Here is an 18,098-nt window from a genome sequence, read left to right as displayed (position 1 = left end):
CTAATGACGTCGTCAATGATGGTACGTTACGTCTCAGTCAGCATACTCCCGTCATTGCGGCTGCCACTGCACGTACTTTCTACATGTTATGTTGCCTCGCCACAGCTGTGCTGTTAGGGATACGTCGGATAATATCTTTTTTAAATTTACTACTGTGTGGTTGATGGTGTTGCACTGGTTATCTCAAATCCTAAGGAAGTCGAATACTTTATTGAATGACACGATCTGGGACAGATCCTATACGGCTAAAAACGCTCCTCACACTTACTATCTGGGATGATTTGACCGAAGAGAGTGACGCATATAAATGCACTCAAAATAGTTCCACGTGATAACACAGTAATAATTCTAGATATAAAAGTGTTACCACTGCATGAATACAAATGTGTGATACGTAACGTCAGAGAAATCATTGATGAGAAATATATTACTCAACAAGAAGAATACTAGTAATTCATTAAGAAGTAATTCTATTTATCGGAGGCTAAAAATATGAAATCATACGTATAACAGACATCAGTTAAGTAGAAGAACAACATCTGTTGGGGAGAAGCGGATGTAACGTTATTGGAGTGAATTAAAACATAAAGCTTTAACAACTTCAGAGCAATCATACAACTTCTGGTATATGACACATGAATGTGAAAGGCGTATGAACGTTTTATACTTGACAAAACACTTTTATTGTAAATGAAATTAATTATCTGGACAACTGACAAATATACTGCATTTAATTCCAAACGATATCACGATAATTGGATGTATTACTTAACTTTACTACATGATTCAGAGTAGTAATAAAAAACATATATATCGACATTTTCTTTAGCAAGCTCCCTTGTTTAGAGTTGAGTGTATGTTTTGCTACGTAGTTGCTGTACGTCTTTATGTGTCCTATTGTAAGAAGTAAACAAAAACTATCACAAACATTACATGCCATGTAGACCACAGAGAATGTCTGAAGTTTGTAGATCATCATTCTCTTAGCAAGTTTCATTCTTCTGCGTGATCATTTTGTATTATGGATTGCACGAAGCACTGCATGGGCAATAATCTGCTTCTTATGTTCGAACCTGAACGTATCTTAGCAGTTCTTACTTTCAAGCGCCCGATTAACTATTCCTCCTTGCCTTACCATTATTCACGTTAGCCTTTCTGATCAATCTGGCCCATAAAAGTGTTCCCCCTCCATTACATTCCTGTACCTGTTAGTTCTCTACCTCTATCTTACTTTTTAACAGGCATCTGTAGCACTGATCTTCATCTTTATTAAAACCTACAAATAGGGATCTCGTATAACCCATTTCAGAAAGTTAAGTCAGTGTCTAAGGTTCTCTGTAGGTTAGACGCTTGCCTTTACAGCTGAGTCAGTGATGATGAAGTCAAACCATCAACAGGTCCGCGTCATTGGGCGTTTCGATGTGACCAATCTGCTAGAAGATATTCCACCGCTCTAAAACGACGCTTGTAAACTGACTGTGAACGCCGAGACAGTTTGCAAAAAAGCAGAGGTGTAATTCGTTGATCTTCCGAAGGAGGATCTCGCTGAGGTAAGTTAGTGTTATTAGTACAATGAAGAGCTAGCAGGAATAAATGACCACTCAGTTTGGAGCAACGAAAAGACAAATACATCTCAGACTGTCAGTATTGCAGAAACACCCACCCTGCCGAACGATAATTTTCGCGAACCTCTCACAATCCGGTTACCTTTCACGAATGTAAAATGTAGTCGACTGTCTCGTTTACATGAAGGACTAAACGAGAGATTCACTATATTAAATCCTATATTACACTCTAAGACAAAAGAACGACGCACCACAAACGAATTATCAGAATGGGAAGGATATCGGGAGACGTGATGTACAGGTAAAGACAAACAAATGACTATGCTTTCAAAAAAATTGGATGATCTTAACAAACTGAGCAAGTGGACCTTCTCCAAGCAGTTGGTGGCCTTGGCATTGATTGACATCATTGTTGGATGTCCTCTTGAGATATCGAGCCATATTCTGTCCAGTTGGCGCGTTAGCAGCTCAAAATCCTCAGTTGGTTGAAGGTTCCCTTCCACAATGCTGCATACGTTTTCAATTGAGAAGAGATCCGGCGACTTTGCTGGTCAAGTTAAGGTTTGGCAAGAACGAAGACAATCAGCAGAAACTCTCGTCCTGTGCGGAAAAGCATTATCTTGCTGAAATTTAATCCGAGGATGGTTTGTCATAAAGGGCAATAAAACGGGGTGCAGAATACCTTCGACGCACCACTGTGCTGTAAGATTGCCACGGATCACAACCAACCGAGTCCTGCTATGAAAGGAAAAGGCTCACTAAGCATTATTTCTGGTTGTCGGTCCATACGTCGGGCGACATTCAAATTCGCATCTCACCGATGTCTGGGGTCTATATATGCGTTTTCAGCTATGTATCTCTTTGACACGAGTAGAATTGTCTTCAGCGAAGAAGCTCTCTTCGAGTTGAGCACCAATGACCAAAGAAGACGTGTCTCAGGAAGCCCCTGGCTGCCGCCCTCCATACAGTCTGACAGCTAGGAGTGACAGTCTGGAGCGCCATTCTTTTTCACAACTGGAACCACTTGGATTCCATTCGCGGCACCATTACAGTACAGCAGTACGTCGACGATATTCCATGCAACGCTTTGTTGCTATCAAGGGATTATATTTCAGCAAGGCGAGAGTTTAAACTGCCTCCTTTCTTGCTTGTCAGATCCTATCATGGCCGTTGAGATCGTCGGCTCTCTCCGCAATTCAGAGCGTTCGGAGTGTTATGCGTAGGGTCCTCCGTCCAGTTCGAGATTTTGATGCTCTAACACTCCGATTGGCAGAATATGCCACGGTGCCAGCAGGACATGCAGTAACAGCAGTAATCTGTGCCGCGTTGAAAAACTGCTGGTATAAATCCCGGAGGAGGAACAGCGCATTATTGACTCCCTCAATTTGTGAAGCTCTTTCTCTTACATAAATAATTCAGTTTAACTGAATCTCTAGTAATTTGTTAGTCTATATATGTACATCACTTGGTTATTTAGAGTGTACTCACGTCCTTCAATTACTAGACACTAAACTGAATCCAAGGTCTAACGCGATGGTATCACCAGAGATTATAAGCTTCCACTGCAAAATTGTCTCGGGTTCGGTATGGTTACATGGCACCCTGCAACGACTTGAGTCGTGCCAGTTGTAGACCATAGTTCTAGCGAGTCACAAGTGACAGTATGTCACTGCTGGCTGGAGTCACATCCTTCCGTCTACACGGCAGGTTCGAGGTAGTGGTGTAAGATAAGCAGTTACCTTTTATTTCGCGACAAAGACGTTATTTACGTAGCGTGATTTCTGATTGGGAAATGACGAATACTCAAATCGATTGACTCACTTTCAACGCATCTATGAACATCAATGTTTTACCTAATTTTTGGAAATGTCAACAATCTAAATTTGGATAGTCTGTGAACATTTAAAAGTGCACGTACTGATTTCCAGTATTGTGTCTTAGCCAACTCACAACTTCTACACATTGTAGTTTTCTTTGGAATATGGTCTCTATCTGGTTTGTTTCTTCCGGAGATGTAAGACTTCGCCGAAGTCGACTCCTTCAGAGATGAACTGTTCCACTAGTTTCAAGTGATCTCAAGTTCCTCTTGCTTCAACGAGATTGCATCCTTAGCTATTTGCTGGAAAGAACAGAGGAAATTACCTACCTGCTGGACAGTAATGTAAACATTGACCGCAGTAGCATCGTTTCGTCTGCTCGATTACCCACCAAACAGAAAAATTAAAGCCAAGACGTATCATTATCAAAGGAAAAGATTGCGATGTACTCACATGTCTAAGCGACGTAAGAAAACCTATTACCTGAACTGGGCGCCATAGTAGGGTATGCTACTGTAATAGGATATCAAATCGGGAGGCAGAATGAGATGTCGCCTGAATACCACAGATGAACATGATATGAAGTAGAATATCATCGATAAAGCAGTCAAAAACAATTACATCACTACAGTGACTGATACTCACCAGAATTTGACATCCAATGTAACGCAGATTTTAGGAACCGACGGAATTATGAAATTAACGCAGTAGGCTAGGTAACGAGGACTTTCGTTTCATCCAAAGTTACATCTAAAGAAATGTCGGGAGCAGATGTAAGATTCATTGAAATATTTATGACGAACAATGATACTGAGCCTTTCTGCTGTGACAGAGTGATAATTCACTGAATGTTACACCAAAGAATGCGGATAACCTAACACACAAAATAACGGTGAACGTTTTATCATCTGATAGGACAATAAGAATTAACAACGACGAGTTTAAAGGAGAATGGTATGATGAAGTGTGTTGAATGTCAGAAGATTAATAAAGCTACTGCATGTGAAGGTACAAGGACACCTCCTATGTTACATAAGTTCAGTCGCCACTGCTACCAGAATATACCATGACAGAATATTTTTCGTGTAAGGATCCGTCTATTTAGCCTCATCCACTATTTTACTGTGAATAGCATCAGTGTAGCTATAACCCTTGGTACGCACGGAACAGGCAACTATTAGAATATCAACCCGAGGCACAACCGTTGCTCCTGTTGTCTCCTGTATGAAGAATGGCATTATGCAGCTCGTCACAGTAGTCCATCGAGTGAGAGCCTCTTGGTTTCTTCATAACTATGGCAAGCGTGATTCATGAGTCCACTTTACATGTTCATCTATCAGCATAACTTTACAAATATCCCACGTTCCACGACCACACACACTCCCTCAGTCCTTTTTCACCAACATGATAACCCCCTCAGGCTTTATGATGCATCCTATCAACAGATTCCATCTTTTATTCACTTTCTGTCATAAAAATACTTTTCTCCCCAGCTCGATTGAGTTGCCCCATGTAAGCCACGCTCTAGGTCCACTTCGTCTTCAGAACTCTCATGGAACACTCCCCTTAAAAACCATCTGCTCTTTTCTGCCCTGAACTGCTTACAGTTCACGTTTGATTCATGTACAAGGCTAGAATACAGACAAATACCTTCAGAAAAAACCATGTGACATTGAAATTTGCCTTCTATGTTAAAAAATTTTGCTGTAAGCGTTCTCAGTTTTACATGTTCTGCACTTCAGCATCCATCTGAAATTTTCCACCCAAGTAGCGAAACTCATTTTATACTTTCAATGTCATTACCTAATCCATTTCCCTCCGTAGCTCGCAATTTCGATTTTATTCTACTGCATTTTACTACCTTACTTTCACTTTTTTAACGTTCAGCTAACAACATATTTTCAATATGTTACCCATTTCGTTCAGCTGATAATTCAAGTTAAGTACCGTCTCTGATATAATTGTATTGTCATCGAGTAAACTTAAGTTTTATTTTTTTCTTCCAGAACTAAAATATTCATTCCAAGTTTCGGTTTCCTTTCCGTATTGCTTGCTGAATGTCCACACTGAATAACATGTGGAATAGGCTAAAAGCCTGTCTAATTCGTGACTCGCATTTCATCCTTGTTACCTTCAGAAATGCAGCAGGTATGAACGTCGGTTTGCTTTGCTTCAGTGTATCTCCCAAGTCGTAGAATTGAGTCAGTAATAGTTCGTGCATCTCCACATCCCTCTTGAACCTAAATTCATATTTTGTCGGTCTATTGATAATTTCGTGTTAGTTCTTTTCCAATCAACCCATTAACATTCACACTCCTTAGAAATTTTCCCACTTTCGAAGTTGGATCATTACATGTTTTTGAAGACTGAGAGTATGTATCCAACCTTGCACGTGTTACATGTCTGGTAAACTCTTTTTTTCTTGTTTCTCACAATGATCTCAATAACAGTAGAGAAGTTTTGTCTACTCATGGTGTCCTTCTTCGACATATGTCTTTCAGTGGTCTGTGAAATTCGTTTCACAGTATAATGTGTTCCTTCTTGCCCTCGTCTAATTCCTCTTTCCTTTCGATAATAATTACTTCAAGCTGGTGCTCTTTGTTGAACCTGCCCGTGCACTGTATCCCAGTCGCAGTTTTTCCTTTCTTGCTTCATACTGTCTTGCAATCTGAGCCCTAGGTATTGATTTATGAGACTGAGTTTTTTCCAAAGTTTTCTTAAATTTTCCTGTGTCTATTATTCTCACTGTCAATTTTAGAATTTCTTCTCCATTATTTTTAAACTTGTGTATTCACATCTGCTGGCTTAATTTTCTGTATTTAGGTATTTTCTTCTTTCGTGAATAAAATTCATTACTGATGAGTTGTCTTTTTCTCCATTTGATCCTATGCATCTTTCATTATCACATCTCTCGGAACCAACCGTTCGTCATCTTTTGCAATACATATCCCTTTCTGAATCAGCGGTTGCCTAAAGCTCCCTTTGAAACACTCGAAAGTCTTCTGAAGTCTTCTGGTATCTCCAGGTTTCCAAAAGATACATAGCTTCCTTTCACTTTTTTTTTAAAAAAAAACAAATTAAATTGATTTTTGTGCACATTTCTCCAGGCACCTTTCTTTATTATTACTTGCCCATAGCTCATGGTGCTCTGTTATATTTTATATTGTCCTGCTCTCGAATTCCTCCCTTGCATCACAATTACTTGTTTTCTCCTTACATGCAATGAATATGTTTTTCTATTTAAACTTTATTTATTTCCACCTTCTAATTATGTACAAGCTAGCAGCCTATCGTACTAACATCATGTGGGTGTAGGACTGATGTTTATCTGGCTACTCAAGTTCATCTGGCTACTAAGTTGTTCGGCCGCATTCCTATTTTCTTGTTCATAAATAAATCATCTCCTGAGAAATTTCCTTTTGCTTTCAGCTGTAGGAAGTACCTAAACAACAAACCCCACCTCACTGACCAAATTAGCTCCCTTTAGCAGGAATACGTGTATCAGAGGGAAGTGCCTAATCAGGACGCCAACGAGCACCTTACTTCGTCTCGCTGGCTGGAATGAGGCACGCCTCAGCCAGGTAGCAGGCTTCACCAGTGAGGCAGCTGCATACAGTGGCACTTTACACTATACGCCGGCAGGCAGTGAGTTGTCTTTTCGCTCGCTATTCCATCATTTCATTGCAACAGATTCCCTCATACCCTGACGCCCAGCGCAATATCACATATTTCCGTATTTACTTTAAGTTATGTTGGGTGTCCAGAAACCGCAAAATGCACTGAATAAGAAAATGTGCACTAGGGAAGGAGAGGAAATGGGTAGTTTTGGAGGACTCGTAACAGCTGAAATCAAACGATGCTTGTAACTGACACACAGTTCTTCACTGAATAAAAGTAAACCACCGAGTTGGGTAATCCCCAGTTACAAGACTGCTCGCAAGCAGTTGATCCTTCCGTTTTAGATTAACATCAACAAATTCAGAACAGATAATTCGATAGCAGTAACAACACCCACATCAGACTGAATTACAAGCAAGGAATTACATTGAAAGAACAACTTAATTAATAACCTGCTAGAAATCGTATCCGTGTGTATCTAGTTAAAGTCCCGTTGCTAATAGAGAGATCTTCAGCGGTATCCCATTGAACATTGTGCGATAGACAAAGACCCTTGCTTGTAAACAATTTACTTCTCTTTCATATTTTTTGACGGTTAGCAGCCGTACGGTATTCTCTGAAGGCTGGACTTCTTACTATCTTTTTAGCGCTTCTCTGACGTTAACAGGACGTTGTGCTCCTGTCCTGGATTTGATTATACTGTGCTGCTACAACTCGAAATCTTCTGTCATTGCTCGTGGAACTAGTACATGAGGCCATCTTTGGCGATTGAATGTGCTCGTATATTATAAATGTTGTGAGGCTGGTCTAAGATTTTCTATTTTCTCAAGCAGTTTAATGCTGTTTTGTTCAACTAACTAGCCTACCATGAATGACTTCATTAAGTTCATTATGTAAGTATCTGGCTCTAGGCTATCGGAGTTCTTAGAAAATGAGTCTCAAGCATCTCTTTCATATGACTTGAAAAGATTTTATATTTGTCAGGTGTACTGTGCCCCAAAACCAACTTCTGTATGTCATTGCCTCAATCTTGAGTGCCTTACAACGTCTTATTTTTGTATTGACGTTCGCGTTTTTCTTTGTCTAGTAAGGGATGTAGGGCATGAATTACTCTGAGTGTCTTCTCTTTCTTAACTTGTATGTGTAAGTTGAATACGAATTTACTGTCTGATAATACACCTAGGTATCTGACCTGGTTGGTCCCCTGTATTTGTTATTGATTTGCAGTCTGCCCCTCAGTTCTGGTCTTCTTGTGATGAACAGGACTAAGCGTTCCTTACCAGCACTCATACGCACAATGTTATATTTTGTCCGGTGCTCTGTGACAGTTAGATGCCTCTAAAGGCGGCCTATGGCTGCATTCACTCTGCCTCAACATCGTTTGGTAAATACGTCAGCTTACCAGTTTATAATTTGTAACACGCCTGAGAGGACATGTAAAAGTGTATTATTTATTAGCTGTCAGCTGTTATGGATATCGTTAAAGCTTCTTTTTCTTTTTTCTCTTATTTGCACCACACGCGTAATAACAAGGATGGTATTCCGTATTAACTCTTTGTCGTCACAGTGTCTGGATATACTTTCCTACTATTATTTTATTATATCAGTCCTTGGTGAAGACAGTTTTTGTCACAACTATAGCTATGCTGTTTGCCTAAGTGGACGCTGCTGATAATGGAAAACCTCGTAAAGAAGTGGAGGAGGGGGCAGCCGATTATCTCAGCAGCCATGCGTCGGTTGCTGCTTCCAGCAACTGAAGAAAAGATTTATTTGTTCCAATAGTTCTTGTTTGTTTCGAGTTTTTTGTTCTCTTCGAGTTATTTGTTGAGTTTTGTTCCTTGTTCTTGTGTTCGAGTTTATTATTGTTCAGTTTTGAATTTTCATTACCAATCTTTTTCTCATTTATATACAAAAAATAAATTTTTTGTTTTTCGTCAACTGTTGTCTAGTTCTTTAAGTGTGTTACTGTAAAATGAGAGTTCACGAACATAGTTTCTAAGAAGTTCGTTTTCCTGTATTTAATAGCAATCAATAATAGACGCTTTGCATTATGGACACTAGTCAAAGATAGCAATTTAAAGTAAAACAACACAGCCGGCTGTCAACCGAATGCCAAACAAGTAAGCCCTACGTCCACAGCACCAAATACAATGTCAACTTACAGATGGACCATTTTACGTAACCTTATAGACATGGGTATAGTACACTTCTCATTTGGTTGACAGCCAGACGCCATTCTGAGAAATAATATAAAACATCGATTCGATTTGTACTTGAGGCGAATGTGAAGATGGGACTAGTACTCCAAAAATCGATCATGTAAAGGTATATATATATCCCTGCTGCCACAGGATACATTATTTGTAATTGATCGCCATATGGAGCTGTATCACCACCAACCACTACGATGCCCGTTCAAGACAGTCTAAGACACTTGAAAACCTCAGTACAGTGCCATAAATAGGGTAAACATGTACCTCCGACAGTTGCGCATATTTTAGCTTAGTTTACAATACCACATTCACTTCACAATAACACACTTAATATGATGCTGAGAAGCTCAATTTACTTCACGAAAGTATCTCTGTCGCTGAAATAAAAATAGAAAATAAAATTTAGAGAAAGACTGCAATGAACGTTCTTTGAACTATTGGTTTGTTGGTAGACTAATAACACGCCTCACTTTTGCTAGTCGAAATACATGGAATGCATACAGTGAATGTAAAAACTATTTCGGTACCAACAAATTCCTGATGCGAAACTAATCCAGCATACAAACTCCTAAGCTAGCAAGAACATAGACTACATAGCTATGTGCTGTAAGAATTATTTTCCACGTCGAATGGAAAACAGAAATAAATACGCTAGATAAGATAAAATTGTAGGGAGTCGTCCGTTTCGTCGGTCCGCAAGTGTTTGAAGGCATAAGAAAAAGTACGGTAATTATATGCTTTTGTAAGTCATTCATCGATTCAAGTTTAATGCCATTCTTGAGTAACTCAACGAATAACAAGCGCTTCTAACACTTCGCAATGTATAGCCGACCGCAGTACAAAATAAAAGAACAAATATCACAAGAAATCAGTCTCTATCCCACAGTAAATATTAATGCCCTACTTCAGAAAAAAAGCCAATACATGCAATTATGTCATGAGACTGACTATTTGTCTTACAGTGAAATGTGTTTCAGCAACCAACTAAAGAAAAAGTACCTGCAATTAGCCATAATATTGGAATCGAAACAAAGCCTTCTGCTATGAATCATAATAAAACTGAGATAAACATCTTATGTTCAGACGACCTCGCAAAGGGAATGACACAATTTTACAAACATTAGAAGCAAATCCTGGTTGTTGTATGCGCGAAATTTTAATGAAACGAAATGAATCAAAAAATCAGTAGATTCCAATACTTGGTGAAACTTTCACTTTAAACACTGACAGTGAATGTTAGTATAGTAAGTTACCAAACAGTTATCATGGCAGACATCCCTTACAGAAATCATCGAATAGATTCTTTTTGTGTAAAAGACATTCAAGAAGCAAGGCAGTGCGTAAAGAAATATTTTCCAGTCAATTGGGGATGTATTTTTTCTGCTTGCTTTATGTCTCCTCTGTTAACTACAAATGCCAACTCATTGCTTCTTACCTTATGCCGCGGTGATACTGAAATGGACATTTTCTCCGCCAAATAACGAAGTGCATTTTCAGTGATTCATTAAATGTCTAAAGATAATGTGATATAAGTTGTACCACAAGATTTTTTTGTTATTTTGTATTTAAGTATAAATGAAAGATGAAGTATTTTTGATATTCTAATGTTACAAGCACTTTGTCTATATGCAGTTTACACGTATAGAGACCGCTTTTGTCTAGCAAGAAAACTTTTATTCGTGTAAAATTTTGTTAAGGAAGAATTGAGAAATGATAGAAGTCCGTCGATGATGGGGATCAGTAACTTAATGACGAACAGACGGGACAAGACATTTAACCCACAATATTTTATGTAGGCTTGGAATTATCGTAACGAAGAGAAGAATGCAGTTTGACCATACAGAGACAAGGAGAGTTTTAAGAATAGACACGGATCTTAATATTATCAATGAAGAAGAGGAGATGCAAGAAAAGAATATTTCAAGCGAAAAGCTAGCAAGAAAAAATATCAAAAAAGGCGATTCAAGACTATAAAATCTGACAATGAATCGATGCAGGAGAAAAGAAAAATCAAGCCATCAGAAGTATGAGAAGAGCTAGCAGTCACCACAGAACGCTAGCGTACAGTGAATTTGCTGGGGCTGAGTACACTGAATAGTTATGGGGTTCATTTTGATTGAGGAAAGACTATGAACGTCAACAGTAACGTGGATGGTGTTGTGAAAAGTGACTGTTTAGCGGCCTACCTTGGTTATAGAATTTGATCTGAGAATTGACTGTCTATTACAAAATTACCTGTAATGAGGACCAAGGCACACATTATCTGAAGAGTGTTTCTCAACACACATTATGTGCAGACGTTAATTATAATTAGAGACATTTAAAATATTTTGAAGGTTAGAGAATGTTATCCAGAAGAACAATCGTTGGGCTGATATATTTTTATATTCACTGAAACAAAGATTTGTCTTGCAATTAAATGTTGTTCACGTGCTGTTAGAGAATGTATGATTTCTGTACAGTCGATATTTTTCTTATACTTTAAAGTGCAACAGTTGGTGTTGGTTATGTCCTGCATAAAGTTTGCCCTCCCTGCGAAAATGACTCTACTCTCAGTGACGATTCTCAGAGTCTGACACTAAAATAGTGCAATGGACTTTATATTTGATGTTTGAAATGGTCCGTTTGTCAGAAAAGCTTCAGGACAGGGTTTTTTAAAATATTAGAAAACTGTGCTTACCAGGTCATGATCCCAGCTCCCGCAAAGTAGTCGCCTTGGCTACCTACACACAGTTGCCAACGTTGCTGGAGGTCTTAGAAGCAAGCAGGGAGAGTTTCGACTGTGGTGCTTGTAAGTTCATTTCTCACAGCCCATTTGGTGGATGTGGGATGTCAGTAATAGAATGACTGACCAGATACTCGATAACAGATGAAGCATTAAGGGGTCTTGCATTGTCCAGCAGTAAGAAGCAGTCTTGTGAATGCCGCATATTAGGGCGGCGATGTCGAATTGATTGTTGCATACCTTTCAAGACTTCGATGTAAGCAGTTTGGTTCACTGTTTGACCTGGAGGGCATAGTCGTGGCGAACTAATCGTTTAGTATCAATGAATGCGTTCAACATTGTCTTTGTTCTCGAAGATTGTCGTTTGCTGCCGGTAGCACCAGCCTTAATCACTAACAATAATTTTTGACTGAAATGTGGAATGACTCTGTCGAGTACTTCATCAGAATCTCTTCGTCTTCCCTCTTTTTGTTCCTCTGTTAGTGTGTGAGGGACGAGTGTTGCAGTAATTTTCCGTTTGGTTAAATCTTCGCATAAAATCTCAAGACACATCAAGATTCAAATTGAGTTCTCCTGATATCACACGCACAGTTGCAAGTTGCTTGCAATAAAAACCTCACACGCTCCTCGTTTGCATCGGTATGTGCTGTAGACGGGCGAACAGGTCGTGTTCGTCTTGATCGGAATCTCTGTCTTCACGAAACTCTTTGTGTTCTTGAAAGTACCTCGCCTATATTTACTGTCGAATTTTCACTTGAGGTTTTCCCGAGCTTAATGCAGAACTTTACATTCACTTTTTGCTCACGATCAGTAACCATTGTGTCAGCGTAAATAATGTGACAAAAGCCCAAACAGTGTGCTGTTAAGCACACCACTGTCACATCGTTAGTTTGCACGAAACATGGCCGAGGTCATTTCAAGAATGCCCCCATACCAGGTAACATAAAAACAACATTTTTTTCCTTTTTAGTGTTGCAAACTCAGAAACAAAAAAATTCTCCTAGAACTTTTCTGACAAAGTGAGGAATTTAATATATTTACTGCTAGTTAACTTTCCTTTTTCTGAAATTATATAGAATCTCCCTAGGATCTAGTTTTCGTCTGATTACTAAGATACAGGTTGTAGTTGTGCGTTAATAACTAATATGATTATCTCTGTGTGGCGAGCTTGTAATACCTCAAAACGTGTAATCAGACTGATGCAGATGCCCTCTCGAAATAAGTATCTTAATAACACCAAAAGTATCGTATTTCTGAATGTTCATTATTGGCAACTAGTTCTGAATGAAACGTAAATTGAATTGGCCACGGGAGTATTTAACTTACTACTTCTCATCAAGGCTTCGAGAAAGTCTTGTTTAGTAACTAACAGATGTTGCCTGACAATAACTGTGATCCATTTAACTGAATCTATCATTGGTATGGATTTGAAATGAACTCTGTAAGATTTATTACTTGGGCTATTATTGTGCCTCATATATACAAAATTTTCATAACCACTTCAACTAAAGTAACACGAATCACATGTTGACCTTAGCTCACCCCTACAAAAATCGGATTTTCAGCGGATATTAAAAGATCATGTCAGATTCAGCTTATTCGGTGAATGAAATACCGACTTGCTATAGCCGACAGCAAGATAAAACCATTTCATAAACAGAACGGAAGCTATTTCAAAGAATCGTGTTCATAAGAGTCACTGCCAGCATTTCGTAGTGCATAACGGTTAGATTCGCCCAGATTCGTGGCACGAGGGTGCTCTGCTCTTAATAAAGTGTCTGACACCTACAAAATATTGCTGATTCACACTGATAAATAATTTCACAGTATAAGACGGAACATCTTATCCGTACCATAGTCATGGGCTGATGAATAAGAAGCCTTCATTATTGTTCTGTTTTTATATGGCCAACGACTGTGGGGCTGATTACCTCGTTGGTTGGGGGACTCTTGCGCTTATTAACCTTATAATGTACACTATCACAGCAGACCACATAACGAAAGTCAATCAGTGGTTTCAAAGGTGAGAGAAAACGTGCCTTGCAGATAACTGAGATGAAACAAACCCAATCTATAGAATTTGGTAAATATCTAAATATAATTAACAACTTTCATCAGACTCTCTTAAAATTGGAGAGCAGGCTTCAAACATTTTTATGAAGTAAACAGAAGAACACACTCCACGTTGATCGCTTTTCACAACCTCTACTGCTAGTAAATCGTACCTATTCGCAAGTACAATCAGAATTAAAATATTTCATTATTCACTAAACAGTAGAAAATTTCTTTGATAAATAGTCTTGATAAATTTCAAGATATGTCACCTGAAATTATCATCAATGTCTGTGAGAGTAATTGTATTGCATGCTCTTGAGTAATAACGTTAGTAATAGTTTTATACATGTAACACTGATCTAGTAAAATGTGAGAAGGTTCTAGGAATAATACTTGAAGGATGTCACCAATATCGAAGACATGATTGTAATATGACTTATATTATTTACAATTAATAATAGAAGTTGTGCAAAATACTTAGATTGAGAAAGTTCTTGCATAAGAGGCAAATATAAATCCTCACATAAATTAAAATCTACGTGACTGAGTCAAAGCTATGTCCTCACTGTGATCGTGATGTAAGTGAACATCAACAGCTAATATGTGAAAGTAATACAAAATACAAAAATATGATGTTAAATAGTGTAAAATGTTAGCTCAATATATGGTCTCGCTGTGGATGTGATGTAATTGAAACGTTAACTATAATATCAATAGAATTATTCTAAAAAGCTGAAACTTAAGGTTACTCTTAATAACTAACATGTTGTTGTTGTTGTGGTCTTCAGTCCTGAGACTGGTTTGATGCAGCTCTCCATGCTACTCTATCCTGTGCAAGCTTCTTCATCTCCCAGTACCTACTGCAACCTACATCCTTCTGAATCTGCTTAGTGTATTCATCTCTTGGTCTCCCCCTATGATTTTTACCCTCCACGCTGCCCTCCAATACTAAATTGGTGATCCCTTGATGCCTCAGAACATGTCCTACCAACCGATCCCTTCTTCTGGTCAAGTTGTGCCACAAACTTCTCTTCTCCCCAATCCTATTCAATACTTCCTCATTAGTTATGTGATCTACCCATCTAATCTTCAGCATTCTTCTGTAGCACCACATTTCAAAAGCTTCTATTCTCTTCTTGTCCAAACTATTTACCGTCCATGTTTCACTTCCATACATGGCTACACTCCATACAAATACTTTCAGAAATAACTTCCTGACCCTTAAATCTATACTCGATGTCAACAAATTTTTCTTCTTCAGAAACGCTTTCCTTGCCATTGCCAGTCTACATTTTATATCCTCTCTACTTCGTCCATCATCAGTTATTTTGCTCCCCAAATAGCAAAACTCCTTTACTACTTTAAGTGTCTCATTTCCTAATCTAATACCCTCAGCATCACCCGACTTAACTCGACTACATTCCATTATCCTCGTTTTGCTTTTGTTGATGTTCATCTTATATCCTCCCTTCAAGACACCATCCGTTCCGTTCAACTGCTCTTCCAAGTCCTTTGCTGTCTCTGCCAGAATTACAGTGTCATCGGCGAACCTCAAAGTTTTTATTTCTTCTCCATGGATTTTAATACCTACTCCGAACTTTTCTTTTGTTTCCTTTACTGCTTGCTCAATATAGAGATTGAATAACATCGGGGAGAGGCTACAACCCTGTCTTACTCCCTTCCCAACCACTGCTTCCCTTTCATGTCCCTCAACTCTTATAACTTCCATCTGGTTTCTGTACAAGTTGTAAATAGCCTTTCGCTCCCTGTATTTTACCCCTGCCATCTTTAGAATTTGAAAGAGAGTATTCCAGTCAACATTGTCAAAAGCTTTCTCTAAGTCTACAAATGCTAGAAACGTAGGTTTTCCTTTCCTTAATCTTTCTTCTAAGATAAGTCGTAAGGTCAGTATTGCCTCACGTGTTCCAGTATTTCTACGGAATCCAAACTGATCTTCCCCGAGGTCGGCTTCTACTAGTTTTTTCCATTCGTCTGTAAAGAATTCGTGTTAGTACTTTGCAGCTGTGGCTTATTAAATTGATTGTTCGGTAATTTTCACATCTGTCAACACCTGCTTTCTTTGGGATTGGAATTATTATGTTCTTCTTGAAGTCTGAGGGTATTTCGCCTGTTTCACACATCTTGCTCACCAGATGGTAGAGTTTTGTCACGACTGGCTCTCCCAAGGCCGTCAGTAGTTCCAATGGAATGTTGTCTACTCCGGGGGCCTTGTTTCGACTCAGGTCCTTCAGTGCTCTGTCAAACTCTTCACGCAGTATCGTATCTCCCATTTCATCTTTATCTACATCCTCTTCCATTTCCATAATATTGTCCTCAAGTGCATCGCCCTTGTATAGACCCTCTATATACTCCTTCCACCTTTCTGCTTTCCCTTCTTTGGTTAGAACTGGGTTTCCATCTGAGCTCTTGATGTTCACACATGTGGTTCTCTTATCTCCAAAGGTCTCTTTCATTTTCCTGTAGGCAGTATCTATCTTACCCTAGTGAGATAAGCCTCTACATCCTTACATTTGTCCTCTAGCCATCCCTGCTTAGCCATTTTGCACTTCCTGTCGATCTCATTTTTGAGACGTTTGTATTCCTTTTTGCCTGCTTCATTTACTGCATTTTTATATTTTCTCCTTTCATCAATTATATTCAATATTTCTTCTGTTACCCAAGGATTTCTACCAACCCTCTTCTTTTTACCTACTTGACCGTCTGCTGCCTTCACTACTTCATCGCTCAGAGCTACCCATTCTTCTTCTACTGTATTTCTTTCCCCCATTCCTATAACTAACATACAGGTATGTAATTTATGTGTACTGCCTTAACTATTTTATAAATCTCAGCACCGCCCTCATTCATGCTCTTCTTTTGCGTAGAATTGTACATACCAAAAAAAAGAAGATTATTGTGTTTGCAACTTCTCTATGGTCGCATGAAGGACACATTAAATGTGTAAAGTCACTAAGTCGACGGAGATCATCTAGATACAAAAGATCAAACAAATCGTAATATTCGAGACTCGATTATTTATCACACCAACGATATTATGCAAAGGATTATGAAGTGGCTTCCAGTATAGCCTAGTGATACGCAAAAGATTGCCTCAGGTGGCATGTGCAGTTACTTAGCTAATGGCGTAAGAAAATATTGTTCATTTAGAGAATGATAAGATTAATTACAAAGTCTCTGTACGTGAGAGCATTAATAAATCAAGATTGTCCACAATGACAAAGAATTGGTCATTGTCCTGTTCAATTACAGTAAATGAAGTTATAAGTGTCATGCAACACATAACAGTTCGTCAGAATTCTGTGACATATGGAAGGACAAAAGTGAGCTTGTATTTATAAACTTAAAGTAGCAGACACACACACTATTCGCTGGTGTAACAGGGAATGGCAGATCTTTTACTGGTACCAGAATTACGCTCCACCAAACGCCGTTTGGTGGCTTTAGGATCACGATGTAGATGTATGATGCGTGCTCAAAGACAGGACGCTAATCGTTATCTTTGGCGCATCAAGTATACGAAAAAAGTATATACTACAATGACAATATTTTGCTTCAATACTTGGCGCTAAGTCTCAGGGTTGTTCACTTCTGTTAAACTACAAAATTGGTGCTTAATTTAATTTATGAAAGGCGCGAATCACAAATAACGATTTGAGATTTCCGTTGACCTTTATAATTATTGTTGTATCACGGGAAGACAAATGTTTTACGTTGAAAGGGCGCAGTATCTTTGTTATCTTCTGCAGAACGTCATTTTTCTGCATGCGTTTTCTTGGATTTTTTATCTTGCCAGGGGCAAAGTTCACAGTAGGAACGGATTTTATTTTTATTCTCATTTCTATTACGCTCGATATTCGACATATTACGTACCTTTACCCATCTTTCCTAAACGTGGATAATTGCTTGATTGTGTGAATGTCTGTGTAAATACGAACGTACGCACGTCGATAAATTTAGATGGTCCTCTTCGGTCCCGTCTTGGAGCTTGGAATGGCCGTTGGATCTTTTCCCGGAGGCTACGTTGCGGTGGCAGTCTAGCGGATGCGAGCAGAGGGGGGAAGCTCGGTCTGCTTGTTCATTCTTA

Source organism: Schistocerca piceifrons, chromosome 6 (genome assembly GCF_021461385.2).
Source record: "Schistocerca piceifrons isolate TAMUIC-IGC-003096 chromosome 6, iqSchPice1.1, whole genome shotgun sequence".
NCBI lineage: Eukaryota > Metazoa > Arthropoda > Insecta > Orthoptera > Acrididae > Schistocerca > Schistocerca piceifrons.
Note: the sequence above shows the minus strand (reverse complement) of the source record.